Below are 17,676 nucleotides of genomic sequence, written 5' to 3'. Positions count from 1 at the left end.
GCAGTCGGACTTCCTTCTCATAATCCAGGACCACTGGCTCCTAACCACTTTGCCTGCCAGCCTGATCACCTCCTAATGGCTCCCCTGCTTGCCTGATTGATTGCTCCCCTGCCAGTCTGATCACCCCCAACTGACCTCGCCTACCAGCCCAATTGCCCCCAACTGCCCTCCTCTGCTGGCCTGGTAGCCCCCAACTGCCCTCCCCAACTGGCCTGGTCATCCCAGTGGAAGCTGCATGGAGCAGCAGCTGGGACCTGCCCCTCGGTGGGGCTGAGGGAACTCTGGGGAAGGCATGCAGAAAAGCAGCAGGGACCTGTCCCCCAGCATGGCCGTGGGAACCCTGGCAGCAGGCAAGTGGAGCAGTCGGAGGGCCCCCGCCCTCCCCTGAAGGGCCTTCTGGAACTGCTGCAGCAGGCGTGTGAGCAACCAGCCCTCCTCCTGCTGTGTGCACCGTCATATTGTGACGGCATTATGGTGTGAGGGTTAACTTGCATATTACCTCTTTATTATATAGTACTAGAAGCCCAGCACACAAAATTGAGTGGCTCTATCAATGCACGTGCACCCTGTCATGCTCACAGCCCCGCCAACTGGCATGTACCCACCCACTCGCCCACTGCCTTGCCATGCTCACAGACCTGGCCACCTGCATGAACAGCCCGGCCCACCTGCACTGGTCTTTGGTCGTTATAGCATTAGGGCCACTGAGGTTTTTTAATATAGATACATTTTCTTCTATATTTGCTGAATATCTTTTACATGTGTATCATATTAAGAAATGTTAAGAAAGACCATTAGGCCTCAACTAACATGCTGCATACTGTCCCTTTCATTAGAGTGACTACTTTAGGTTAAAGATTGTCCCAAGACCTCTCTCAAAATGTAATTGTTAATTGGAAGTTATACTACATTTATTTTATTTTTTATAGTACATTTTAAACCATGAGTCTCTATAACTATGCACATAGACTAGTTATAAAGTATAGGAATAAGAAAACTGAATCATGGGAGGAGAAAGATAAAAGGCAAAATGTCTACTAGAGAGTACAAGTCTAGGCAAGATGCTTAAAGTGGGATCTGTGAGCTAATCAGATCTTAATACAAAAGCACCAAGTAGAGTGATTTGAAATAGCCAGATAGAGGAGAAAAGAACACAAAAAAACAAATATTACTTCCTTCACATTTTTGTTAAAAGTTGAGCCTGCATTTCAACATCCCACTTTCACAGGAAAACTCTCCCCCAATCTCAGACCAAACACCTGAAAGGGCAATTAATATGGAGATATTCCCTTTGTGTCCATACCACTTACTGAGAATAGTTTGCAAACCAAAGAGCTATTGTAAAAACCAGCTGTATACCACTTCTGCTGCTTCTTGTTCCCACTCTACCTATAATCTCAATGATTGAAAGTAAAGTGGAGAGTAAAATAACTGTCTGAACTCTTGGTATAGGACGATAAGCCTACTGATATTATCCATTGCCATAATACATTACCACATGTGTAAGAAGGATTTTTTTTTTTTAATCCAGAAGAAATACATATACAACTATAACTCTTTGGAGGAAAGATATTGGCTGACATTTCATTAACAGTGACTAAAAGAGCAATATAATGCCTAATCCTATAGATTTATGAAACCTAACTGTCCCATAATTTCTGTGAAGGCAATCTATTAACGTCTAAGAAAAAGAATGTTTTACATCATTTACCTAAAGGATTACTATGAATAATGGTAAAAATGCAAACTACTATCATTGGATATTCAATAGGTGCTTAAACTCAGGCTATGCAAAACAGAACTAAAAATATTCTCCAAAAATCTGCTGTGCCTTTCATGGTTTGTATCTCCTAAGGTAGCGATTATTATGTTATTAGTGTTTCCATTCACCTGAACTCCAAAGCTAAAACCCTCAGAGTCATCCCAAACTACTCTTCTTAATGGGACATATCCAAATCAGTCATTATTATATCTCATATGCATGCCCTCTTCTCTGTCCCATGCTCATTGCTTTACTTAAGAGAACCATATTTTTCCTCAACTGAGTTCTTACTAAAGACTCAGAAATGGACTGCCTTTTTTCCATCCATCCTTCATTTCCCCTACAGATTTATTTTCAGAAGAAATACACTTTATCATATCTCTCTTCATCATAGAGTTTTCCTCTGCCTTCCTACTAATTCCATCATGAAATCCAAACTCATACATGCAATTGAAAGACCTTGTGTGAACTTTGGCCAGCCCACCTCTCCAGATTAATCTTCACCTCTTCACTCACCCATCCTTGGCCTCAGCTACTTTGAATTTCTTACTGTTTTTTAATAGCAGCCATTTTATGACGCCATTACTGCACATGCTAATACCTCATCCTACAATGTCTTTCTCCATTTTGGAAAATACTCCTTCTTTAGAGCCACAAAATGGTAACAATATAAGCCCTTCTTTGTAGCTACACCTAGAAGAACCCAGATGAAAGAGGAGGGAACCATAACAAGAGTGTGCAGACAAGTCTGCCCAGGTACACTCAGGGGCATTTCAGCTAAACCAAACAAAAGCTGGGTAATGGAAGGATGAATGTTTTGGTCCACGAGTCCTCTTTTAATTATTTACATTAATGATACCAAATATTGAAGCTCCATGCCTGCATCCCTTGATTTTGTTCCTACATTATCTCAAGCTCAGTATATTTATTACATCCTCATTGGTTTCTGCACTACTTGGTCAAAACCTCCAAGCCAATGATTCTAAGCCTAGTGTTGGAATTTAGATGAAAAAAATGCATTCTATTATACCATTCTTTTCACTTATTTCTGATGGAAATTTAGCATTTCTTTTTAGTATTATATGAATCTAGGCAACAAACCACAGTGCTATTATCTGAACCTGTAACTTTTTCACTAACAGAAATCACAGATAATTTCATATCACATTACAACTGTGGTTTGAAATATTATGCTCTTCCACCACTTCATATTACGGTAATATAAGACTTCTTGCTAAACCCATTAATAAAAATCATGCAAATTACTATATAAAATTTGTTTTTTAAAATATTTTGATAATTGTATTTCAATATAATTGGTTTCCTTTGTGATATATATATATATATATATATATATATATATATATATCCCTGCACAGGAATCCATGCATGAGTAGCTTGCTGCCGCTTGCCTCAGCTGGCCCACTCACCACTGTTGGTAGCTCTCTGCTGCTCCTAGTGCACTGCCCTGCCCTCTTGGAGTTCTCCACCTGCTGCCCTGTCCTCCTGTGGCTCCCCCCCCCCCAATAGCTTGCTGCCCTGCCCCCTCCTGTACCTCTCTGCCCCCTGCTTGCAGCTGGCAACCCCACCCTCCTGCTGATACTGTGATCTGGTCATCATGTGGTCGGTAGTTATGCCTCAGGGTGTAACATAATTACAATAGCATATTCCTCTCTTATTATATAGGATTATATAGGACTAGAAACCTGAAGCATGAAGATTTGTGCAAGAATGGGCCTTCCTTACCCTAGCTGCAGACACTGCCTTCATTCCAGCTAAAGCAACCTGGAGTCGCCTTTCTATCTCCCCATGCTGTCCAAAGGCCTGGAGCAGCTGGGGCTATGGGCACCTGCATATGCAAATTAACACACCATCTTTTTTGGGTTAATGTGCATACTCACTCCTGATTGACTGGTGGGCATCATGAAGGTATGGTCAATTTTCATCTTACTCTTTTATTAGTGCAGATAGTACCAGAGGCCCTATACATGAATTTGTGCATGGGTAGGGCCTGGCAAACCTGGCCACAATCAGCAGATTAGAGTTTCGCCTGTTGGGAGTAGGAAATGGCAGGAGGTTGGCTGTTGACCTGCCCTGATCAGGGCATGATCAGGGCCAGGCTGGCTGGGAGGTGCTGCGGGCAATTGGCCAGTGGGCCCCGCCCCCTATTGTGGTGGGGGGGCCAACTGGGGGTGGGGAAAGCCATGGGGAGGGAATATGTGTCATGGGCCAGCTGGCACCACTGCTGAATGGGGCAGGGGGGGGGTCTTGGGAAGATGGCTAGCCAGCCTCACCCCCAATTGGTGTGGGAGGTGGACCAATCAGAGGCCAGTAGCCTGTGGGAGGGACCATGAATGTTTGGCTGGCTGTTCCTGCCCCTGAACAGAGTTGGGGGGGGGGGGGTGTCTGACAAGAGGTGGAGCTAGCTGGGGGAGGTGCTGAGGGCCAATAAAGTTGGTGAGGGCCCATTAGGGACAGGGCTGGCTGAGGGAAGGGCTTCAAGAGGTTGGCCAGCCAGCCCCATACCCTATTGGGTGGTAGGGGCAATTAGGGGTTGGGCCAGCCAGGGGATGGGGCTTCAGGCCAAACAGGGTGGACTGGACTGATTGGGGGCAGGGCCCACCAGGGGGAAGGGCCATGGGTGGGGTTAAACAGCTACCCCGCTCTTGATAGAGTTGGGAGAGACAGATCAGGTTTGGGGCCAGCTAGAAGGAGGGGCTAAGGGAGGTTGGCTGGCCTTCCCCAACCCCTGATTGAATAGGCTTACTGGTTGCAGTGGACATCATAGCGACTGGTTGTTCTGGAAATTACAGCATTCCAGTCACTGGCTTTTTATATATAAAGATATACTGCTAAATATTTATATACTAGTATATAAATTATTTCCTGAGAATAAATCCATAGACTTCACCAGACCATCCAGGGACCAAAGTACCAAGAAAAAATTAAGAATACCTCCTCTAGAGCAATATTTTCCAAATGTCAGTCCGTAACACAAATGGCAATCCTAAACCCCTCCATAAGAGATTCTGATTCATTTGCTAAAAAGGATTCTAGGTTTGGACCAGCATTCCCAGGTGATTTTTAAAATTTTATTTATTGTTGACACTATTACAGATGCCCCTCATACCCCCCTGCTTTACCCACCTCCACTCAGTTCCAGCCCCAGACCCCACTTCCTGTGGCCATCACCACACTGTTGTATGTGTCCCTGGGCTATGTGTATTCTTTGGATAATCTCTTAACCCAGGTGATTTTTTTGTAGAAGGTCCTTGGACCTTACTTTGACAGACACTGATCTAGGAATATATTACCTAGGTCATATTACTTAATTTGAGAAAGACATACCATTTTCACAATCTGATAAGAAATAAAAAGTTGTTACCTTTTGAGAATTACTCTCCCTATTCTTTTAACTTGAATATTCTAAGCTTCCTGGATTGGGACAGAAATCTATTCTTAATAGTATATTTAGAGAAAATATAATTCTGGTTAATTTTGGTAAGGGGAATAGATAGGAAAAAGATATATTTTATTAAGTCAAGCATAAAGATGACTGCAAAGTTAAAATGTATGAAATATGATAGACTTTCGCCAATAAGATAAATGGAAGATATCTGTAATACTGACAATTTTTAAAAAGGGAATCACAGATAGTTGCCAGATTTTCTCTTTCATATTTCCACAAACTATGGCAAACTCATGATCACCATTGTCATCACCATGATTATCTTCATTAAAATGCACTTCCCATCCTTCAACTTATCTCCTGAACCCTATGTCAGTCCTATAACAGTATATGGAATCTCTGACCTAGGTTTTACTGCTGACTCCTCTCCTTTCTCACTCCCATATTAAATTCAAATGTAAATCAAATTAATGTAATTTCCAAAATACCTCCCAAATCTGATATTTCTCCTCATTTCCTCAAGAATCACAGTGGTTAAAATCATTGCCATTTCTCTCCTGTACCACTGCAGCAGCCACGAACTGTTGTCCATGCATCCTCATTTAAACCTACTCCATTCCCTATACAACCACCAAAGTAAGATTTTGAAAACATCTGATTTTCACTCTAGCTTAACATTTTTCAATGGCATCTAATTTCCATTGAATATTCTCCAAGTGCTTTAACATAGTCTACAAGACCCTATATTATTTTCTCCCATGTTACTTCCTTAATTTAATTACCTTTCTCATCACTCTCTAAACTCCTACTACACTACCATCTTTAGGTATTCTTTGCCACTTCAAGAACTTGACACATGCTCTCCCTTCTTTCCCTAATGCTCAGTCCTCCAACTTTTCACATGACTGTTTCTCATCCTATGGGTTTTAATTTAAGTGTCATCTCTTCAGAACAGTCTTCCTTAAACCATTGTATTTTAATTGGCCACTCATCTCATTACTCTATATCATAGCCCCCTACTCATTGCCTTGATAGCAATTATCATATGTTGTAATAATAATTTATATATTTGTTTGTTTACTATTTGTCTTTATCAATAGACTAAGAAGTACATTTGTCCTATTTAACATTTTGTACTCACTGTTTTTCATAGTGCTTAGAAATAGCAGATGCTAAATAAACATTATTGATCGAATGAATAGATGAAAGAGCACCTCTCTCAGTGTGCTAGGTCTATAAAAGGCAACAAAGATGTCATAGCACTTTCAGAAGCTATTTGATAAACAATGGTGATTGATAAATAGCACTGATAGAAACAAAGGAATAGGATATTGGGTAATTAAAAAAAAACATTGGAACTAGTAAATAATATACTAGAGGCCCAATGCGTGAAACTTGTGCATGGGAGGGTGTTCCTCGGTGGGGCCTGCACCCTCTCCAATCTGGGACTCCTTGGGGATATCCCACAGGGATTGGGCCTAAACCAGCAGTCGGACATCCCTCTCACAATCTGGGACCACTGGCTCCTAACTGCTCACCTGCCTGCCTGCCTGATCACCTCTAACCGCCTCTGCCTGCTGCCCTGATCACCCCTAACTGCTTCTGCCTTGGCCCCTGCCACTGTGGCTTTGTCCAGAAGGACATCCAGAAGATGTCTGGTCTAATTAGCATATTACCCTTTTATTAGTATAGATGCACAAGTAGAATATTTTATGTATAGTATGGGCAGTAAGAAAGAAGAAAATTTGGGAATTTCAAATTTAGCCATAGTAGTTCTCTTGATTTCAAACTATTTTTTTGCTTGCATGCTACATGCTAGTCTCTATGTTAGATTCTAGATATATAGAGATGAGTAAGACATGGAAGCTTCATAAGGACAGATAATCTTGTCTGCTTTGTTAACTGCTGTATTCTTCTGGGCCTAGAAAAGTGCCTAGCAAAAGTGAGTGTTCTGTAAGTATTTGTGGAAGAAATGTAGGCAAGAAGACAGGTATGAGCCCTATTTTAAAGAACATCAGAGGAGACAGATTAGAAACAAATCCACTGTGGTAAATTAAAATAAATATATTAATAAATACAATAAAGTGAAGAGATAGCTTAGAGGAGGAAGTAGGGTCAAGGTAGATAGAAAAGGCTTTATTAGGAAGCACCAGTGTAAGCTGGCATTTGAAAACTAGTAGAAATTTGTTGGGAATATTAGGGTGGGGAAATCTGCTGAAGGGGTCATCCATTCAGGGAATAGCATATGCATAGATGCATAAAAGACTAAAACAGCATGCTATATTCAGAAAATTCCAAATTATTTGGTATAGCAGGAGCATAAAATAAGAATGGAAAGATAGTAGAATATAAAGGTGAAGGGAAAATAACAATGATTTGGAACTTTTAACTGCCATTGGGATAATCAGATTTGTATGTTATTTCAGGGCTACAAAATGGAGAGTGGTGGCAAATCCAGAGGCAGATATATCAGGAGATTATCACAATAGCTCACAAAAAAGGAAATTCAAATTCAAATTTCTAGTTTATTTTCTCAAGGTTACTTAACTGCTTATTGATGGAACCCAAGTTTTCTGAGTTAAAGTTCAGTACACTGGATTTTAGCACTAGATTCTTCTCAATATATTATTTAAATAATATGTGATCTTTGAAGGTCAGATGAAAATGCTTAATACTGTTTCTACAGGCTACCAGATGCCTGAATACTGAATACTTCCAATTCCTTTTTGCACCCAATAATATATATATATATATATATATATATATATATATATATATATCCTAATATATAAAAACCCTGGGTTGTAAAGACCAGTAAAAATTGAGGCTCAACCAACCAGAAGTCAGTCCTGCAATCAGTGCTGGGTTTCCATGGCAACCCAGTGCTGACTGCTTCTGCTACAGTTGCAGTGCTCCAGCACTGACTGCTAATGGGACTGCAAATCAGGGCCAGAGAAAGGCCAGAAGAGAGAAGCAGGGACTGATCCATTGCCTCTGAGGCAATTTTTAATCAGCACTTTCCTCTTTGTTTCTCTCCCAGTCTGGTCAGCAGCTTCACCTCCATTTCTCTCCAGGTCTCCACTGGGGCTGCTGTTCAGTTCTGCATTTCTGATCAGGCCAGTTGATAAGCCCAGAGATGCTGAGTGGCATAGGGACCAACCAATCATAACCAAATGTGGGTGCTGTGAAGAACCAATGTCTGCCTAGGAGGCAGAGCTTTTGACATTGACCGGCATAAACACCAATCAGAACCAAATCTGGGTGCTGTGGGAAGACAACAGCTGCTTAGGAGGTGGAGCTTTTGATGCTGACTGGCATAAAAACTGACCAATTAGAAACAAATTTGGGTGCTATGAGGAGCCAATTGCTGCCTAGCAGGCAGATCTTTTGACATTGACTGGCATAGAAACTGGCCAGTCAGAACTAAATCTGGGTGCTTTGGGGAGCCAATGGCTGCCTAGCAGGTGGAGCTTTTGACACTGATTGGTATAGAAACTGACCAATCATAACCAAACTGGCCAGCAGAGGAGGGCAGTTTGGGGTGAGACCAGGGCCATTTGGGGCAAGATCAGGCCAGCAGAGAAGGATAGTTGAGAGCAAGATGAGGCAGGCAGGGCAGAGAAGTTGGGGGCAACCAGCTCGGCAGGGGAGGGCAGTTAGGGGCAATCAGGCAGGCAGGCAGAGGCAGTTAAGGGTGATAGGCAAGTAGGCAAGCAGTCAGGCAGGTGAGCAAATAGGAGCCAGCAGGAATGATCAGGCAAGCAGGCAGGCAGTTGAGCAAATAGAAGCCAGGGGTCCCATATTGCAAGAGGGATGTCCAACTTTTGGACATCCCCTAAGAGGTCCCAAATTTGAGAAGTGCAGAATGGGCTGAGGGAACCCCCCATCTGTGCACAAATTTCATGCACTGGGCCCCAATCATAAGTGAATAAATACAGAAACAACAAGAGCTGACATAGATGTGAAGAAAAGGGAACCCTTATGCAAATTGGTGCAGTCACTATAGATAATGGTATGGAGGGTCCTCAAAAAAAAAAAAAATAATGGAACTGCCTTTGACACAGCAATTCTACTCTTAGGTATCTATATCCAAAGAAATAAAAACACATTAATTTGAAAGAATCTATGCTCTGCTATGTTAACTACAGTGTTATTTCTAACTAGAGGCCCAGTGCATGAATTCCTGTACTCGAAGGGTTGGTAGGCCCTCAGCCTGGATTGCAAGAGGGTTCAGGCCAGGCCAAGGGACCCCAAGTGCACAATTTGGGCTGGGGAGGGATATGGGAGGTTAGCCAGCCAGGGAAGAACTGTAGGAGTGCTCCAGGGTGTGTCCGGCATATCTTGCTCAGTTCTGAAATGCTGGTCCCCAGCAGCAAGCTAACCTACTCATCATATTATTTACCACCTGGTTGTCATTGCATGTCATAGCAAGCAGTTGAGCGGGATTAGCATATTACACTTCGATTGGCTGAATAGACAACCAGATGACCAGACACTTAGCATATTATGCTTTTATTATATAGGATAGCCAAGATATGGAACTAATGCAAGTACCCATCAATACAAGAATTGATTTAAAAAAATTGAGATACATATATACAATGGAATATTACTTGGTCATAAAAAAGAGTGTAATCTTACCATTTGTAACAACATGGTGGACCTAGAGAGTATTATGTGGAGTAAAATAAATCAGAGAAATACAAATACCATATGATTTCATTTATATGTGGAATCTAAAGAACAAAATAAATGAATAAACAAAATTGAAACTGACTTATAGGCACAGGGAACAGATTGATGGTTGCCAGAGGGGAGTGGGGTTGGGGTCTGGATAAAAAGGTGAAGGGATTCAGAAGTACAAATTGGTAGCCACAAAATAGTCATGCAGATAGAAAACACAACATAACAAATACAGTAAATAATCCTATATAATAAAGACATAATATGCAAATTAACCCTCACATCCTTAAAAGATGGCTGCCTATGACCAGGTCAGCAGGGGTGTTAGTGAGGGACAACCAAATGATTGAACAGCAGGCTACATGGGGTGTCCAGATCGGCAAGGGAGTTAGGGACACACAACCAAATGACTGAACAAGCAGGCTGTGTGGGGTGACCAGGCTGGCCAAGGGACTCTGCGGGGTGACCAGCCTGGCAGAAGGGGCAGTTGGGGGCAACCAGGCCAGCAGGGGGCACAGTTGGAGGTAACCAGGCCAGCAAGGGGGACAGACAGGGGCAATTAGGCTGGCAGGTGATGCAGTGAGGGACGACTAGGCCAGTAGTGGGGGGGAGTTGGGGCCAACCAGGTTGGCAGGGGGCCAATTTTGGGAGACATGGCCAGAAGAAGGGTGCAGTTGGGTTCAACCAGGCCAGTGTGGGGAGGGGAGCAGTAAGGGGTTACCAGGCAGGCAGGCAGGTGAGCGATTAGGAGCCAGCCATCCAGGATTGTGAGAGGGATGTCTGACTGCTTGTTTAGGCCCAGTCCACGGGATTGGGCCTAAACCAGCAGTCGGACATCCCCCAATGGGTCCCAGATTGGAAAGGGTGCAGACTGGGCTGAGGGGGACCCCCCTCCACCTGCCAGTACACTAATTTTGTGTACCAGTTCTCTAATATAGATATATTCAGTATTACAATCCTTCAATAATACTACAGATGTTGAAAGACAGTAATTCTGTTTTTTAGAGATTTCAGCTAGATATTAAGGATAGCTGTTTTATCCACTTTACTAGATCATCTTTTCTTCTGACCAACTTACTTCACAGACCTCATCTGAAGTTACTATAGTAAGTCTCCAGATCATTTTTACATATCATAGGAGACAGGATTTTCTTGATTGTCATATAAATTTCAGTGGCTAGAAAACATTTAAAATATTTTCTCTCAACATAATCCTAGAAATGTTACTCCCCAAAAAAGTTCTGTTCCCCCAGAATTCCCACTAGTGAAATATATAGTCACAATGCTTAAGAAGAGAACTTCCAAAATGGAATTGGCAATGTTTTTTTGTTTGTTTGTTTGTTTTGTTTTTTTGTTTTTGTTTTTTTTTTAAGTGTAGAAGCACATACAGCTTCATAAAGATATGGAGAAGAATTTGAGGGTTCAGGGAAATGCCTTGTGGTTACACTATAAAAATGAAATGGAATGGAGATCCAAGATGACAGCCAATGGGATGGCAAGCTGCAAGATAGTATGTGAGTGAGAGTGTGAAAGAAGAGTGCATGGATATGTGGGGAGTGTCTGTATTTGTGAGTGAGAGACAGCTATGTTCCACAGGACTGTTGGGGACTGGCAGATAGGCTCCCCTGGCCAGGCAGCCTCTACTACCACTGAAACCTCTCCAAGATTGGCCAGCTCTGCAGCAGAGACAACACCATCTTGAAGGGGAGAGAATCTGTGATCAGAAGCCCAGCCTAACGTTCAACTGGGGAAACCTCAGATACCTCCCAGAACCCTATAACCACAACACCCAGAGACCATCTACCTTAGCTGAAAACCCATGAACAATGAGACTCCAGGTAACTAAAATGCTTATCCAGGGAGAAACAAATGACAGATCCTGCACATTCTCACAGAGCAGATTAGAAGGAATAGCTGAATAAAATAACATCCACTTGGAATTGGCAAATGAAACACAACTGGTGAGGTAATCTGTGGACAGAAAGGTCAGAGATCACTTAGAGCTGTGGTGGGCAAACTGCGACTCATGAGCCACATGCGGCTCTTTGGACCCTTGAGGGTGGCTCTTCCACAAAATACCACAGCCTGGGCAAGTCTATTATGAAGAAGCAGCGTTAGAAGAAGTTTAAGTTGAAATAATTTGACTCTCAAAATAAATTTCAATCATTGTACTGTTGATATTTGGCTCTGTTGACCACTGACATAGAGAAAGGTGAAATCTTGGATCAGGCTGGAGGGAGAAACACGTGCACCAGGATCTAGAATCTCAGAGGAAGACTGCTCCAACAAGCCCACGGCCCTTTGGTCAGTGTAGCCCTCGAAAGTGGAAGGGTTCCACATGGCTGCTGGGAGAGGAGGGCTCTAGATAAAAGCCCAAAAGGCATCCTGAAGTTCTATACCAGCTGTGCAATGCCAGGGGGGAAAGATACGAATGGGCACAATTCCTTTGTCTTTTTTTTGGTTTTTTTTTGTTTGTTTGTTTTGTTTTTTGGGGTTGTTTTTTTTTTTGGTCTTTTTGTTGTTGTTGTTTTTTTGTTTTGTTTTTTGTTTTTTGTTACCTCCTTGCATTTGCTTGCTAAGTCCAGTACATAGGATCTTTCAATTAAAAACACTCATTGAGACTACATGAGAAAGTTGCTTTTGTGGAAACTGGGGATCATAATATCATAATGAGAGACAAGAAGTAAACCAGCTCTGGGACAATCTGTCCCTCCAACTAATATTATGTGCAACAGGGAAAGAAGAATCTATACACTGGATAGAGGGGCCATTTAATCCCAGATATTAATATAGAAACACTGCCGCTCAGGGGTTATGTCAGAAATTGACTCGTGTAAATACAGGCAGGCAGAGAAAGTGAACAGAGATCCTGCCTGCTTAAAAATAAGGTTGTGGCTTATGACACAGAGGACTGGTGGGTCACAAGGGACTTCAACACAGTGCTGACTGCCTGACAGAAACAGACATGCCAAGCAGAACAACAGAGGAAGTGTATGACTTTTACTACTTCACTTTTTAAACTTTTTATCTTTTAGTTAAGAAACTAATTTTTTTCTCATTTGATTTTACTTTTTTATCATATTTTTGTTTTTAATTATTATTATTACTACTATTATTTTACCTTTTTAAAAATTTATATTATTTTTCTTTATTTTATTTTAGGATTAGTCTTCTACATTCTATTTTTTTTTCTTTTACATTATTTTACTGTATCTCAAATTTTCCTTTATGCCAACACCCTCTTCTTCACTTACCCCTTTTTGTGCCTATTTCTCTTACTTTTTTCCTGCTTTAGTTTTTCTCTATCCATTCCTTTTACTCCCTATTAAAAATGGATCTTACTCATATATCTAACTTCCTCTCCCCTGCTACAAGTCCATCCACACCTCTCTTTCTTCACTACCAAATGTTTTAAAAAATATATTTCATTGATTTTTTTACAGAAAGGAAGGGAGAGGTTTAGGGAGTTAGAAACATTGATGAGAAAGAAACATCCATCAGATGCCTCTGCACACCACCTGCTGGGGATGTGCCCGCAACCAAGGTACATGCCCTTGACTGGAATCGAACCTGGGATCTTTCAGTCTGCAGGCCAATGCTCTATCCACTGAGCCAAACTGGTTAGGGCTATCCAAATTTTTTTTCTTTCTTTATTCCATTTTCTTTCTTTCTGTACTGTTGTCATTTGTTCAATTGTTTGTTAGGTTTTGTTTTTTTTTTTCTTTTGGTTATTTTTTTTTGCTTCTGCTTTTCATCTCCTCATTTGTTCTCTTCTTCTACCAAGCTTAGTTAATTCCAATCACAAACTCAAGCTTATTTACACTCTATTTAGAAATGAAAGAGGTTAAGTAACAACCGATCTCACAGAAATATGAAAAAAGTAGAACACAGCACATGATTGAAATTGTGGGAGGAGACACCCCATGGGGTCCAGGACCTCTGCCTGACCCTCATAGCACTGGCCACCACATTGTGTTCACTAGGCCAGGGGCATGCTTTGAGTGGCACAGTGGCCGCTTGGAACATGCCCAAGGCTGCCATGTTGTGTTTGCTGGCATGGGGGCAGGGCTACTGTGTGCTGTGTCTCTGCTCTCAGCCTCCACACAGCAGCTGGGGCTGGGAGTGGCAGGCAGTCCCCTCCCATCCATCTGCATGTGCAGCTCCTCCTGAGCAGTCATGACACCCGGCTAATTAGCATATACTATGAACAACTCTATTCCAACAAAATGGACAACCTTGATAAAATGGACATATTCTTAGAAAAATACAAGCTCCCAAAACTCAATCAGGAAGACTAAAAAAAACTGATACTCTAGCTGGTTTGCCTCAATGGATAGAGCATTGCACTGAAGAATGAAGAGTCCCAAGTTTGATTCTAGTCAAGGGCACATGCCTGGATTGCAGGCCAGATCCCCAGTAAGGGGCGTGCTGGAGGCAGCCGATCAATGATTCTCATCATTGATGTTTCTATCTCTCTCTTCTCCCTTCCACTCTCTGAAATCAATAAAAATATTTTTTAAAAGCAAGAAAAAAAAAAACCTGAATAGGTTGACAACTACTGAAGAAATTGAAGCAGTAATAAAAAATCTTCTAGCAAAAAAAAAAAAAAAAAAAAAAAAAAAAAAAAAAAGCCCTGTCCTAATGCCTTTACAGGGTAGTTCTACCAAACAATCAAAAAACTAAAACCTATTCTCCTCAGAATATTCCAAAAAATTCAAGAGGAAGGTACACTTCCAAGCTCTTTCTCTGAAGCCAGCATTACCCTAATCCTAAAACCAGATAAAAACACCACAAAAAAAGGGAACTACAAGACCAATGTCTTTGTTGAACACAGATGTTAAAATCCTAAACAAAATTCTAAAAAATCTGATACAGCATTACATTAGAAAGATCATACACCATGACCAAGTGGGATTTATTCTGGGGATGCAAGGATGGTACAATATCCACAAATCAATAAATGTAATACATCACATAAACAAATTGAGAGACAAAAATTACATAATCATAACAATTGATGCAGAAAAAGCATCTGACAAAATGTAACACAATTTCTCAATAAAAACTCTCAGCAAAGTGGAAATAGAGGGATCATACCTCAACATAATAAAAGCCTTATATGACAAATCGGCAGCCAACATTATGATCAATGGGCAAAAACTAAATTAATTTCCCCTAAGAAAAGGAACAAGACATTTCCCACTTTCACCATTCCTGTTTGATATAGTACTGGAAGTGCTAGCCATAATGGTCAGACAAGAAGAATAAATAAAAGACATCCAAAGTGGAAAATAAGAAGTAAAGCTGTCATTGTTCCCAGATGACATGATAATATACATAGAAAACCCCAAATGCTCCATCAAAAAACTACTAGACCTAATAAATGAATTCGGCAATGTAGCAGGATGCAAAATTAACACCCAGGAATCTATGACCTTTTTATACACCAATAATGAACTCACAGAAAAAGAAACTAATCAATAAATAAATAAATAAATAAATAAATAACAAAAAAATCCCCATTTACCATTGTACCAAAAAAATTAAGATATAATACATAGGAATAAACTTAACCTAGGAGGTAAAAGACCTGTACTCAGAAAAATACAGGGCATTGAATAAAAGCGATAGAGGAAGTCACATGAAAATGGAAGAACATACCATGTTCATGGATTGGTAGAATCAACATCATTAAAATGTCCATATTACCCAAAGCAATTTATAAATTCAATGCAATCCCTGTTAAAATACCAATGGCATATTTCAAAGATCTAGAACCAACTCTCCAAAAATTCATCAGGAATAAAAAAAGACCTCGAATAACCACAACAATCATGAGAAAGAAGAACAAAGTTGGGGGGACCACAATACCAAATATCAAGCTATATTACTAAGCCACAGTTCTCAAAACTGCCTGGTACTGGCACAAGAACAGAAATATAGACCAATGGAACAGAATAGAGAACCCAGAAATCAACCCAAGCCATTATGCTCAATGGCTTGAGCATACAATGGAGACAAGACAGTCTCTTCAATAAATGGTGCTGGGAAATTTGGTCAGATACACGCAAAAAAAAAAAAAAAAAAAAAAAAAAAAGAAAGAAAGAAACTAGACCACCAACTTACACCATACACAAAAACAAATTCAAAATGGCTAAACAACTTAAATGTAAGAGGGGAAACCATAAAAATCCTACAAGATCCCAGAGGCAGCAAAATAGTAGACTTATGTTGTAGCACTATCTTCACTGACACAACTCCTTGGGTGATGGAGACTAAGGATAAAATAAAGAAATAGGACTACATCAAAATAAAAAGCTTCTGCACAGTAAAGGAAACTATCAACAAAACAACAACAAAGCCCACTGCATGGGAGAACATATTTGCCAATACTATTTCAGATAAGGGTTTAATCTCCAAAATTTACAGAGAACTCGTACAACTTAACAAAAGGAAGATCCAATAAAAACAAATTGGCAAAGGACCTAAATAGACATGAAAACATGCTCAGAGTCACTAATCATCTGAAAGATGAAAATCAAAACAACATTGCAGTATCATCTCACACATGTTAGAATGGCTATCATCAATAAATCAACAAAAGACAAGTGCTGGCCAGGATGTGGAGAAAAAGGAATCTTCATGCATTGCTGGTGGGAATGCACACTGGTGCAGCCACTGTGAAAGACAGTATGAAATTCTTGCAAAGAGTTAGAAATGGAACTCCCATTTGACCCAGTAATCCCACTTCTTGGACTATATCCCAAGAAACTAGAAACAGCAATCAGAAAGGATATATGCACGCCTATGTTCATAGCAGCATAATTTACAATAGCAAGGTTTGGAAACAGTCTAAGTGCCCATGAGCAGATGAGTAGATTAAAAAACTGTGGTGCATCTACACAGTGGAATACTATTCCACTATAAAAATAAGGAACTTTTGCCATTTGCAACAGCATGGATGGAACTGAAGAACATTATGCTAAGTGAAATAAGCCAGTCAGAGAGATAAATATCACATGATCTCACTCATATGTGGAATATAATGATCAACATTATTTGATGAATAGATCCAGAGACAAATGGCAGGAAAGGGTGGGATTAGAGAGCAACCAAAGGACTTATGTGCATGCATATTAGCAAAACCAATGGACACAGACACTGGGGCGGGGCGGGCTTGCCTAGGGTGAAAATGGCTGAGGGGGAGGGGGGTTCAATTGGGGGAAATTGAGACATAGGTAAAACTTTAGACCATAAAAATATTATAATAAAAAAGTAAAAATAAATTAAATGGAATAAAAGTCTCCCGGGTTAAATTCTTGGAATTTAGGGTGTAACAATTTCTGTGACACCCTAAGCAACATTTAACTCTTTTTGTGCTTTACTGTGCAGCTTCAATTAATGGAACTTCTTAAAATGTTAGATCACAAAGGGAATTAGGGAATATGAAGGGTTATGGGTATGGGCTTGGGGATAGAGAATGTGTGTGTGAGTGTGTGTCTTATCAATGTACATCACCTAGCCCTACACTATGTTCCTGAAGATAAGTCAATAGGCTGCATTTGCAACTACAATCAACCCTCCATTATCTGGGAGTGCAGAGTCTCAAATTTCTCTTTGCAGGCAACTGAGAAGACCCATATTGAGGGAATTTAGGAATAGGAAAATGATATGTGAAAGCAACAACAGGATGTGTATGCTCGTGTATATCTACTAAATAGGTGCCTTTACATATTCCAAAACTAGATAAAATGACAATTTTATTATGAATTCTTCTGCCCCACTGCATTGACTCAAATAACACACACACACACACACACAC

The sequence above is a fragment of the Pipistrellus kuhlii genome, unplaced genomic scaffold, assembly GCF_014108245.1.
Source record: "Pipistrellus kuhlii isolate mPipKuh1 unplaced genomic scaffold, mPipKuh1.p scaffold_m20_p_33, whole genome shotgun sequence".
Taxonomy (NCBI): Eukaryota; Metazoa; Chordata; class Mammalia; order Chiroptera; family Vespertilionidae; genus Pipistrellus; species Pipistrellus kuhlii.
The sequence above is the reverse complement of the archived record's forward strand: the minus strand, read 5'-3'. Positions refer to the sequence as shown.